Source organism: Myotis davidii, unplaced genomic scaffold (assembly GCF_000327345.1).
Source record: "Myotis davidii unplaced genomic scaffold, ASM32734v1 scaffold189, whole genome shotgun sequence".
In the NCBI taxonomy this organism is placed as follows: Eukaryota; Metazoa; Chordata; class Mammalia; order Chiroptera; family Vespertilionidae; genus Myotis; species Myotis davidii.
In genome coordinates this window covers 772,827-785,745 of record NW_006383017.1, presented here as the reverse complement: position 1 = coordinate 785,745, position 12,919 = coordinate 772,827, and the positions used below count along the sequence as shown (strand labels likewise).

Here is a 12,919-nt window from a genome sequence, read left to right as displayed (position 1 = left end):
TAATCCTGTTGAATGTACCAGACCAGGATTTTCATGCTGCATTCTAAGAATTTTGTATAGAGAACCCTGTGGGCCTAGAAAAAAAATTAAATATTATAATGTCCCATTTTGTACATTCAAGTATAAAATACATATATATATATGTATATATATATTTCTTCCTCTCTATATATAAAATCAGTCAATAAATAAAAATATTGTATGAATGAGATACTTAACATTTTTTGGTATTAAGTCCTTGAAATGCAATGTGTTTATATTCATAGCTTGACTCATATTAACTCCATTTCAGGTGCTCAGTAGCTACTGATTGTTGGTGACTACCATGTTGAACAACACAATTCTAGAAGGAAACTTTATTATTTTTTTAATATATTTATTGATTTCAGAGAGGAAGGGAGAAGGAGAAAGAGATAGAAACATCAATGATGAGGAATGAATAGAGATAAAACCCAGGCATGTGCCCTTAGCCAGAATCGAACTCGGGACACCTCAGTCCGCAGGCTGACGTTCTATCCACTGAGCCAAGCCAGCCAGGGCTAGAAGGAAACTTTAAAGAACAGCTTTATGGCCTTGGGATAGGAAAAGATTTCCTAAATAAGTCTCACATTCATAAGGGAAAATATTGATAAATTGGACTGTATTAAAAAACCCAGGCATGTGCCCTTAGCCAGAATCGAACTCGGGACACCTCAGTCCGCAGGCTGACGTTCTATCCACTGAGCCAAGCCAGCCAGGGCTAGAAGGAAACTTTAAAGAACAGCTTTATGGCCTTGGGATAGGAAAAGATTTCCTAAATAAGTCTCACATTCATAAGGGAAAATATTGATAAATTGGACTGTATTAAAATTAGGAATTTACTAAAGAACACTATTTAAGAAGGTAAAAAAGCATGCCCCAGAATGGAAGATGAAGCACACTGTGATTCCACTACACCCTGTTACAGTGGCTGATACATAAAATATCAATAAGTTTGTTGAGAATATGGAGAAACTAGAACTCTCACACATTGCTGATGGGAGTGTAAATTAACACAACTACTTTACAAACTGTTCTGGTAGCATCTACATAAACTGAACATACCATATCCTTTTACCCAACAGTTACCCTCCTAGATATAGGACCATTGGAATGTATGTATGTTCACCCAAAAACATATATAAATTGTGGAGACTCAGACCCCAAGAATTGATATAAAGATGACTTTACAGTGAAAATTTTTGAGCTACAAAAGATGCAGAAAGAAATATTATCTGCACTTCCATTGTCTGACTGAAGCAAGGCCTCTTGAAAATACAGACTGCCCATTCCCATTAGCACCAAAAAAAAATCAATAGAACCTTCCATACTTTCCCTCCAAAGACCTAAACCCACCCCCTTTGTTAAGTTGGCATATCAACCTTTTATTTCTGGCTATTTAGTGAGTTACCTGTTACTGAGCAACTCCCAGGTACACTTGCAAATAAATTGTCTTTTCTCCTGCTAATCTGGCTATTGTCAGTTAATTTTTAGGCCTCCAACCACTGGACCCAAGTGGGAAAGGAAAAAGTTTTGCTTTCCAATATCAACACAGCCATGACAGCCCCAAATTGGAAATAACCTGGCCCCCTTCAATAGTAGAAAGCAAAAGCAAATTGTGATATATTTATACAATTTACACTAAAAAAAACATGGAGGAATTTTACAAATGTAGTATTTGGGGAAAGAAGGTAAACAACTAAGGAATACATATTGTATCATTCCATAAAAGTGCAGAAGCGGGCCAACTGATTGGTAATGTTAGAAGTCACCATCTACTGTTGTACACCTGAAACTTATATGATGTTGTTAACCCAGAGTGTAATATTGGTAGGAGGAGTTAGTGAGGTTCTGTTCTTGGCCCAGGTGGTGATTATGGTCACTTTGAGATCTTTAATTGAGCTGATACATTTATTAGTGTGCTTTTCTATGTATGCTACACTTGAATAAAAGAATCCATCAATAGCGTAATTCTTAGTCTATTATAGTCAGTTTGCTCTTTCTGGAATTTTATGTCTCTATCTTTCTGCCTTGTTTACAATTTAGCATGTCAGCTTTCTATAGAACAAGGTCCATATTTAGTTTGAATAGCAGCTGCAGTAACACCATAAATAATTATGATGATGATGGTGGTTTGGCGAGGGAAAGAATTATTGCCCTCCCTGGCAGGCCCAATTTACTCACTAGAATGGTCCATGCAACAAAAGAATTCTGATTACTTCCTCCCAATATTTTAAAAATAGCATTTTACCATCATATCTGTTCAGAAGTCCATTTATCACCCACATCAGCATTCTATCACAATATTTTTCATTAACTGAAATGTTACAATTAACACACCCTGCAACTGATAGGAAATAAATCTAGTCAGCTAAAGATCCTGTCAACTTTCTCCAGTTCTTTATTTTCTTGTGCAGCCAGCCAACGCTGGGGGAAAATTAAATTGTCATTCACCTCACAGAGCAGTCTTTTTAGCATATCATTGTTTTATTTGACTACTGAACATAATAAAGGAATAACCAAGCTTTGAAAGTAAAATGGAAATCAGTACATAAGTGTGGCATCTGGTAATCTGACTTAATGATGAAAATGATGCCCACAGTTATTCTTTACAAAGACAGAGAGCTGAATTAGAGCATTAAGTTAGCCCACCTACTCTTTCTGCACCATTAAATCCCATCATCCTGCAGAACAGTTAAGGAGGTTTTATTTTGTATTCTAATTTTAAGGCAATTATTCCCTAGTTAAAGTTAGAAAAGGCTGCAAAGTTTTCTGCTCTTGATTCGCTAATGACTTAGTTACAAAGCACTTAACACATGGCTGCCCTATAACTCTGAAAAGGGTGTTACAAAGATTGCTTAAAAGTGAATCTTTTTCTGTAATTTCCAATAATAATAAGCACTAACATTATTACTTTTACTGCATCTATTACTGATTGGTTCCATCTCTGTAGCAAGCATTGATAGGGAGAGTTTCCATAGGCTATATTATTTCATTTAATCCCTGCTGCAACTCAGGGTGATAACTTCTGTAACCCCCATATTCCAGGCGAAGAAACAGAAGCACAGAGTTTAACCCAAAGGTTGCAAGCTCATATCAAAAACCGTGCAACTTAAATTATATGCTCTATTGTTACCCCAGATATTTGGAGGGGTAGTTGTTTCCCCTGCATCTTCAGTAATGCTGTGTTTATTTGGAATGTAAGTCCTCATTCTATGTGCATCCTTCCACTGGATAAAGGAATGATGTTTAAGTCTCCCATGAAAAAAGTAGAGATTCTAAAGGATCTCTTGGAAAAAATCATAGCTTCATACAGCTTTTCTCAGCCTTTTCTTTCTGTTAGGAGAATGTACTCACTAGATGTCATTTACATGTGCATTCTGTGGTGGACATGAGTCAGAACCTTTCTTATATACCCAGCAAATGTCCAAGAATAGACTCTGGCCTAGCTGTGCGTCTAATGCCTGCCCCCATATTGGGAGTGAAGAAAGGCTTAACACCCAAAACCATGTGAAGTGGGTTCCCCTAGAAGAGAAGAGTTAGTTTCTCAGAAGAGGGAAAGGAAGTGGCCAGCCAAAATCATAGCTACCGTAATACATTACCAGTGGGTAACTTTAACTCTTCAGTGGTTCACTCCATAGGTATTTATTGAATGACTATGGTATGCCATGTTCTCTCTTTCCCCTTCATTTCAAGAATACATGGGAATGGTATCACAACTTTATAGTTTTAACTATGCTTTTTAAGAGCCAGAAACAGTTACTAAACCAGTATTACATTAGACATCTTGACATTTAAATTAACTTCAGGCAAATAAAATAAGCCAAATTGAACTTTTTAATTTACTCATCAGAAACTATCTAGGGGCATTTCACATTCATGTCTTAAAAATGTAATAAGAAAATGTCATCTCTTTGTGTCTGGCATGTCTGTTCCTCATGAATTCCATAACCAACTTGGATGACAATAAGCTGAGAGAAATCTCACATCACTTTTTTGTCTTCATTGAAACATTCTGAAGTTGCTATTCATTTCTGCTACTTAGATGAAACTTATTCTTCTGCTTGGAAATATCAAGGGAAGAGTTGGAATGTTCATGCTTATGGTCCTCGTAAAAGAGTTTTCACTTTGTCCTGACCTGACTTTGAACATTTAGGGAAAATGTTCAATTTGCAGCTTTAGCTAATGGCACTACAATGTCACACTTCTCTGTTTAACATTCAGCTTTGTTAATCAAGAAAACCAGATTGGCTCTGTGCATGTTGATTAAATTGATTACAGCTGTAGGGCCTTGATAGCAGTTTTTTTCAAGTGTCTCTAATTAATCAGACAATGCTTGATTAGTTTTTTTTTTCTGTTTTGGGGAGATAAACTGACTTCCTTGAGAATTTTCACCCCGAAAGGAGTCCCCTCCAGTAAAAGGTAAAGGATAAGTGAGTCACTGCTTAGTTTTCCATGACGCTCAGACCCTTTATCTCCCAGCAACTAAAAACAGAAATACTTTGAACAGCAGATCACAACATAATATTAAACTTCTTTTCACATACTCTCATGAATGCATCTCCTAGAATGAAAAAGTCACTATGTTTGCTTCCTCGGGGCTTTTAGCCTCACCTCCTCTCTACTGTAGAGCATCTTCCATTGTAATCCTTCTTTGTCAAGTTATGTCATTGACTTGTCAGACCTGACATTGCAGAGGTCAGCCCAGGAACCATTTTGCTTTAATAAGTAGGCGAATGATGTGTTAAAAACAAATAATAAGCCACCATCTGTTTTTTAAGTCATATCTATCACATTAGATAAAGTGGCTGTTTATGCAAAGAACTTGACAATTTCAGGAACATTACCAACATTTATTTATAAAGACCCAAAACGCTCTGCTTTTATCATTGGAGTTCATATTTGCCACGGGGAAGGCTGCCAGGATCAGCTCAGATGGTAGCACTGGCATGAGGAAGGCTCCCCGTTTTCCCCTCTCATCCATTGGTTGAGGGACCAGTGGGACTGCTGTTTCCAGTAAGTGCTGTCACCTAAAACACGTTTTAAAAGATGTTTTGAAGCTGTGTTTCAGAGTTCTTTTATAGATGCCATCAAATTGCAGGCTCCTGAAGAGAGAGAATCCGCCTTTAAAAAGAAAGTAGTAAAAAAAAAATTTTTTTTAAATTCAACTAGAGTAGAAAAATAGAAAGTGAAAAATAGGTCTTACTCTTTTCACCCTTCCTTCCCACTCCACATTTTTACTCCCAGGTATGATGACGGTTAAGTTTCTTGGGCATCTCAGAAACTTTCTGTGAATGTACAAGAAAATGGTTTATTTATATTTTTTTTCAACTCGGTGGGGTGAGTCTCTATACTGTTATACAACTTGCTTTTTAGATTTTTACAGAATAAATTTTGGACATCTTTCTGAATTTGCACATATAATTGAACCCATTCTTTATTAATTGCTGGATGTTACTGTGATTCACTCAGCCCGTTATCTGCTGATGGACGTTTAGGTGGTTTCCAGCCTTTCCTTACTGTAAACAGTGCTCTGATAAACATCCTCATGGGCATCTCTGTGACCTTGGCAAGTGTGTGTTTACAGTAAATGTCTAGCAGTGAAATCACTTGGTAATTTTGTTGGATATTACCTAATTGTTCACCAGTTTACATTCCTACTAGCTTGCACCAGGCTTCGTGAAACTTGAGAACTTTTACTGAGCTGCTGTATGTCAGTGTAGCTCATTATTTTGATTTGTGTTTATATAAATATATACATGGTCAAACATCTTGCCATGAAGGGAATGGGGAGGCTTTTACATGTCTTTTTTTTCTCACCTGCCTGTTCATATCTTTGCCCACTTATTGGGGACCATGTCTTGTATTTATTCAATATTCTTATATATTCAACACAGTGTTGGGCACTTGGACCCTCAATAACGGTTTGAACTTGACTGAGGTAGTATATGGGCCACACAGAAAGACTTTAAAATAGTCCTCATTAGAGTGTAAGGTTCTAATGGCAAACTGCCATCGCTAAAGACCTTCACTGTCAGCATGGGAAACACAAGATGTCTCCTCCAGGAGTTTCTGTACATCACAACCTTATTTTGATACAATGAGAAATGAAGTTTGTCAAAGGGAAAGTTCTGTGTTCCTTATATATATTTTCATATGCTTATGTGTTAAATTTCCAAAATAACAGTATTCCTTGCCTAGATTATACCACTAACTCCTAACTGATCTTTCTAGCCCTTCTCCCCACCGATCCATTCCCCACACAGCTGCTACTGTGATCGTTCCAAAATGCAAATCAAAGATTCTTCTAGCTTATAATCCATGAATGGATCCCCAAGGCTTTCAGAATAAAGTAGGAACTCCTTTGTTTGCCATCAAAGACCCCTGCTTTCTTCTGCAATTGACCACAGTAGTATCATCCAACACATATTACTCACAGTGCCCATCAATCCATAATGGGTACCCCCAAACCTCCAGCCCTTTCTACTATGGTGCATGCTCTTCCCTCTAGAACATCCTCCCATTTTTTCTCTATTTTGCTGCCTCATCCTCACCCTTCAGGAACAACCCATTCAACTTTTGCTAGAAGCCTTATGTGAACCCTGCTCCTAACTATGAGGTTCTCTGGGCTTACCTCTATCTAACATACTTACTTCACTGTCTTCTAAGTGCTGGTCTCCAGAAGACTAAATTCCTCAGAGCAGAACCACATCTTACTCCTCAATATCCAGTGCAAAGTCTGTGACATAGCATGAGCTCAAGAAACATCTATTCAACATAAAACTGTAGAGCAGCAATGCTGATACCACCATTGAGAAGGCACAGAAATAATTGGCCTTTTTCCAGATTGCCTGCAGTAGATAGGATATTACTGTTCACATGTTGTTGTTGAATCTGATGGCCGATACCTGGATTTGTGCCTCCAGAGTTGAATTATCTACCATATCTAATGAGTCGCTGTCTGTAAAATGGTCCCAGGACGCTATGTCATTAATATTTTCTTAACCTGAGGGAAAATACTGCCAAGCAGGAAAGATACTCAGTTCTGCAGAGAACATATAAAACATATTTAATAGAATAAGGGAAGTTAATCATTTCTGTGATTTCTTGGAGCATTGAGCACTTGGGGAGACCTGGCTCCTCTCTTTTAAGGATTTTCTGACAAAGACATGGGCAGAAGAGGTGATTTTATAGAGGCCAGAAGAAAAAAGAGCATGATTTCCTTTTTGTATGAGTATTTGTTGCGTGTCTTCAAATACACAGAGATTGATGTGAGATGAAAATATAGCACTTGTTTATGCAATAAATTTCCCAACATTCGCTGTGGAAGAGATGTGACCCTGTTCCTGAGGTCACCAGAATGCAAACATCCTCTGGGAGCATTTTTAGGAGGAGAAAAGAAATGCCTGAAAAGAATAATTCTCATATTGTTCTCCACTAGATGTCTTTTTGGCTCCTACTGTCCCTCCCATTGCACTCAGAGTATGTTCTCCTACCCTCCTCTCTGCCAGGTCTTTCTCAGAGTTCTCATCCACTTCCCAGTCTTTTCACTCTTATCTCTAGGTCCCTCTTTTTGAGCCGTGACTTCATACAGGAATTCATTCATCATTCAGCAAGCATTTATTGAGCATCTAATATGTGTCAAGCCCAAGGTGAAGAAGACAGACATGATTGTCTGCCTTATGGAACTTATAGAGAGAAACATCGATCAGCTGCCTCCTGCACATCCCCCACTGGGGAAATGCCCGCAACCCAGGTACATGCCCTTGACCGGAATCGAACCTGGGACCTTTCAGTCTGCAGGCCGACGCTCTATCCACTGAGCCAAACCGGTTTCGGCAGGAAAAACCTTTTAATATTTAGAGCTGTTTGAAGATGAAATGTGGCCTTTGGAAGTAGTAAGTACACAGTTACTGATGGTAATCAAATATAGATTAGATAACCACATGGTGGGTGTGAAGAAAGCAGCCCCCAACACTTCGATGGGGATCGTTCTTCCAACACTAAGAGACACCCTGTGGAAACCAAACTACAATTAAACAACAGTATCTTAATACCTCTTCCAGTCCTTCTTCAGAGATATGCAAAAGCGTTCCCAACTGTTAGCTTGTGTTTCTAACTTATGGTTTGAGCTTCCTACTTCAAATGGAAGGTGAATCCTATAAAGAAAACTACTAAGAGCTCTTTTTGTACGTTTAAGTATTTTTTTAAAAAAGAAACATAAATTGTCCTAGTTTTCTAATACTAATAAATATATTTTTGAACAAGCATTCTGTTTTCTGAGACAGAAACTTAAATTTTTCTGTCTTGCTATAAGGAAACAAGGTATGTATTCCAGGTTCTCCCCAAAGTGTGTCTGTACCACGCACATGAGAGGAAACAATCCCATGCTCCTGGCAGGTGGAGAAAGAGCAAGGTGGAGGGCAAATACAGAGTAGGTCACAGCAGCTGTGTGGTTACTGTTATGGAAACTTTGAACACTGAGTGGCACTCAGTATTCGGGACTGACAGAGAGGCATTTGGTAAATATGAGGGAGTGTCCTCTTTGTGTCAGACAGTGCAGGTGCAGGTTAGAGTCAAATGGGGAAGACTGCATTCATCAGATGATCAAACAAGTGAGGATTAACTGTGAGCTGAGACCAGAGCTCTAATGAGATTACAGTTGCTCTATTAAAACGAGTAATAAAGGAACTTGGCTAGAATGGCAAGGGAGCATCAGGGAAGACTTCCCAAGAGAGTGATACTTCAGCCAAAATCTGAAGGTTGGGTATGATTCACCAGGCCACGGGAGGGATAGACAAAGAGGAGACCATGGTCTATACACAGGGGAGCACAGCCTGGACAAACAGCCCCATGATGGTAGGGAGTGGGACATATCCCGGGAATTGAGAGAAGGCCAGCGTTACTAGAGCCTAGTGAGTCAGAGAGAGTATAATGCAAGATGTGGTTGGAAAAATACATAGACGTTATTCTATGCAAAGCCTCAAAGGCCAGATTCTGGTCTTTCTCCCAAGTGCAGTAGCTTCCAAGTGACATTGGAGGGTTTTAAACAAAGAATTGACTTGAATTGGATTAGAATTTTGGCCACAGTGTGGAGAACAGAAGTGAAGCCAGAATGAATGACTAGAAGGGGATCAATTAAGAGCTTTTGCTCCAGAAAACATGAGGCAAGATAGTTGCTTGGACTTTGGAAGTGGAAATAGAGATGGTGAGAAAGGTGGATTCAAAAGCACTGAGGAGCATTGACAGGAAGTTTCCTAGCAGCCGTGAAGTTTCCTCTTCAGCTCCTTCCTCTGAGGCAGAGGTCACTCAGCTGCACCGGGGGCCAAATCCTACCCTTTGCAGGATATGTTCTGTAAGAAAGATTTTATTGTAACACCGCCATGCTCATTTACTTACTTATTTTTTATGTTGCTTTCACACTACAACAGCAGAGTTGAATAGCTGCAACAGAGACCTTATGGCTTGGAAAGCCTAACATATGTATTTACTGTCTGGCTCTTTACGGAAGTACTTTGCCAAGCTGGGATTGTACTCTACTAGAAACACTGCCTCCATGCTATTCCAAGGTGCAGAAGTCCTTAATTCAGGGGTCAAGAAGACCATGAATGGGCTTCAGATGAACTCTGACCTCCTGAATTAGAAGTAAAATTTGGGTTTATGTACATGTTTCTGAAAAAAGGTTTTACCAGCTTTTTCAAAGTATCTGTGAATTCTCCCCTGTCTGTTTCCTGGCCACAGGTGTTTAAAGCCCACATTTCTTTCAGGGAAAAAGAAATGTGCACTGGTCCCAAATGGTAAATAAATATCATTAAGTCTTTGCTAGACGTCGCTACATTCCTTATGTAAGACCTCCTGTCTAAGTATTGCACTGGGCTGGCTCCTCTGACCTTGGCCTTGTGATAGTGGGTTGTAATGAGAGCTATATATTAATTATTGTCATGGCTTAGATTTCTCAAAGAATTACTACCCCAAATAAATATTTAAATGTATACAAAATTGTAGACAGTTTTATTACAGGGGAATTCCTCCAAGGGAGCAAAGGGATAGTCTGACCAGCCCACAGCAGCCCTTGTGCATGGCTGTATTGTGTTGTTTTCCGATGGGTAGGACACTCTCTCCATCTGACTCTGAGCTCTTTGATTCCCAGGCCTGACAAACAGGACTTTAGTGAACGTTTGTCGTATGTGTAGAGAGATGATTAAGCTGTCAGGCTCATATCATCTATTGTGTATATGCATGTACACACACACAATGTATTTATAGGAGTACATTAGTGAATTAATTAGTAAAATTGTCTTATAAACAAAATCTCGTTTTAAAATGAAGGAACTGGAACTATAGTTCATCTTAACGGAAGACATTATCCCAGTTATTAAAATATCTGACCCAGCTCTGACTCAGTTCATGCTTACTGTGGGATGAAAACAGTGTGGGATTCTTTTTTGGCCAAGATTTTTATATTAGGTCAATCTGACCATTGTGAAAATTCACAAGATGGTATGATTTTTTTCAACTGCATGATATTTTTCTATGTGGTATTTAATGGTGAACTCACTGTCTTGACTTTTGTGTAAAACACATCTGGTGCCAGGCCTCAGCATGTGAGGTGCGCTGGGAAGCCCTTTCCCCTCCCCCCAATTTCAAGAGGAGAGGCAGGATAGAGGGCTCTCTGGGTCCAGGGAAGGAGGAGGAGGAGGAAGGACCTGAGCATGCTCAGACAGCAAGCTTTGACAGAAAGCTTGCTTTTATCCACCAAAGGAGCTAGAGCAAGCATGTCAAACTCAAAGGCTAACACGGGCCAAATAAACAAGGTTTAAGTTTATGTGGGCCACACACACAAAAAAAAAAAAAGCTTCAATTTTCATAGAAACATAGGTTTCTTTCGATAGAGACATGCTGAATAAATGCGTAATTGTTAACATAAAATAATAGAACATTTTAATAAAAGTTAATATTCTCTTCTTGAACATTAACTTACCAGACACTGAATAACTGCACAAGTTAATAAGTGTAATGCAGCCCTAGCCAGTTTGGCTCAGTGGATAGAGTGTCGGCCTGTGGACTGAAAGGTTCTGGGTTCGATTGTGGTCAGGGGCACATGTCTAGGTTGCAGCTCCATCCCCAATAAGGGACATGCAGGAGGCAGCCAATCAATGATTCTCTCTCATCATTGATGTTTCTATCTCTCTCTCCCTCTCCCTTCCTCTCTGAAATCAATAAAAATATATTTTAAAACAATAAGTGTAATGCAAATAAACCTAATTTCCTGTTGGGCACACCAAACAAGTCAGTCCAAGACTAATGATGTGCCAATCGGCTGCTAAAATATTCGCTGCTAGTATTAGTGGAGAGAAATGGTGCACCTGCATGCATAAGGTGCATAAGGGAAGTGAATGCGACATGATTATAGTAATCAGCCATTAGCAAACATTGTAGTTCCTTATTAATAACTAGAGGCCCATTGCACAAAATTCGTGCACTCGGGAGGGGGGTTCCCTCAGCCCAGCCTGCGCCCTCTCGCAGTCTAGGAGCCCTCGGGGGATGTCCAACTGACAGTTTAGGCCCGTTCCTTATGGGGAGTGAGCCTAAGCCTGCAATCAGACATCCTTAGTGCTGCCATAGAGGTGGGAGAGGCTTCTGGCTGAGTGGTGCTCCCCTTATGGGAGCACACTAACCATCAGGGGGCAGCTCCTGCATTGAGTGTCTGCCCCCTGGTGGTCAGTGTATGTCATAGCAACTGGTCGTTCCAGCATTTGGTCAATTTGCATATTAGCCTTTTATTATATAGAATTATGTATAACAGGATATTGTAAAAATTAAGTTATGAAATTTTTATTAAAATGTTTCTTACATACCGTTATATTGGCTGGGCCACATAAATATTCGTTGTGGGCTGAATGCAGCCCATGGGCCACGAGTTTGACATGCTTGGGCTAGAGGTTTTCACACGAGGTGGATGGAGTCTGTCCTTGGGTAAAAGATTATAGTTGGGGTTGAAAAAAGCAACCAAAACAGAGTACTAGTATCCGGTACAAAGACAAGGCAAGTATGGAAATGGTGGGACAAAGAGCTAGAACAGATTCTGGACATGGGTAGTCAGGGTAAGAAACAGGCCCAGGAAATGGCTCAGAACTACAGCCAAGACCAGCATGCCTGAGTGAGCCCGAGATGGAACTCCCCCGCATCAGATGTTCGCTGCTTGCTGTGGGGAAGTCATGGAGGTTTGAAGGCACTGATTGGCAGTCAAGGCAATGGATCAGCATTAAGTATCACATTAAAATGTAAACATGTAGATACAGGTACTAGGCTTTACATTTCTGCTTTTTAATAAGTCACCAAAAAGAGATGCTCTTGAAAAAGATAAATTATTAAACATACATAAAGTAAAATAAAAACAATGTCACCAGGAGAAAATTGTCTAGCCTGACGCAGCATCTCTCAAGGTGTGGTCTGTGGACTCCTGATACCAAGAGATGTAACAGTGCCAGATGCACACATGTGGGTAGTGCTGTATACTCTGTCCTCCCTCAGGAGAGCCAGTGCCTTAAAGACTCTCAAAAGTCCTGCAAGAAAAGTCCTGGTTGATTTTGTTTAGCCAATAGTTTTCATATTTTATAGTTAACATGGAAACCTTGTTTTCTTCAAAATATACTTTGTAAGTGCTTTCTTGGTTAAAAAGCCAAACAAATGAGTTGCTTTGATCAAAATTTTTGAATGGTATAAATACTACTAAATATTAAGTTAAAATATCACTTATCAAGAGTATTATGCAGTCATTTTTACAAGATAAAATCAGAGGCACCTTACACCAGAAGAAGCACACGCCGTATAGTATGACTCAAATACTGAGGCAATAAAACACAAGGGTCATACACCTGACTACGGGGGGGGGGGGAGA

General features: G+C 39.5%; 1 protein-coding gene across 1 annotated transcript in view; it reads left to right on the top strand.

Moving 5' to 3' along the window:
- The window catches only part of LOC102767578 (chromosome unknown open reading frame, human C3orf67), a 217,528-nt gene that overhangs the window by 185,475 nt on the left and 19,134 nt on the right, over nt 1–12,919 (top strand). The window lies entirely within an intron of this gene.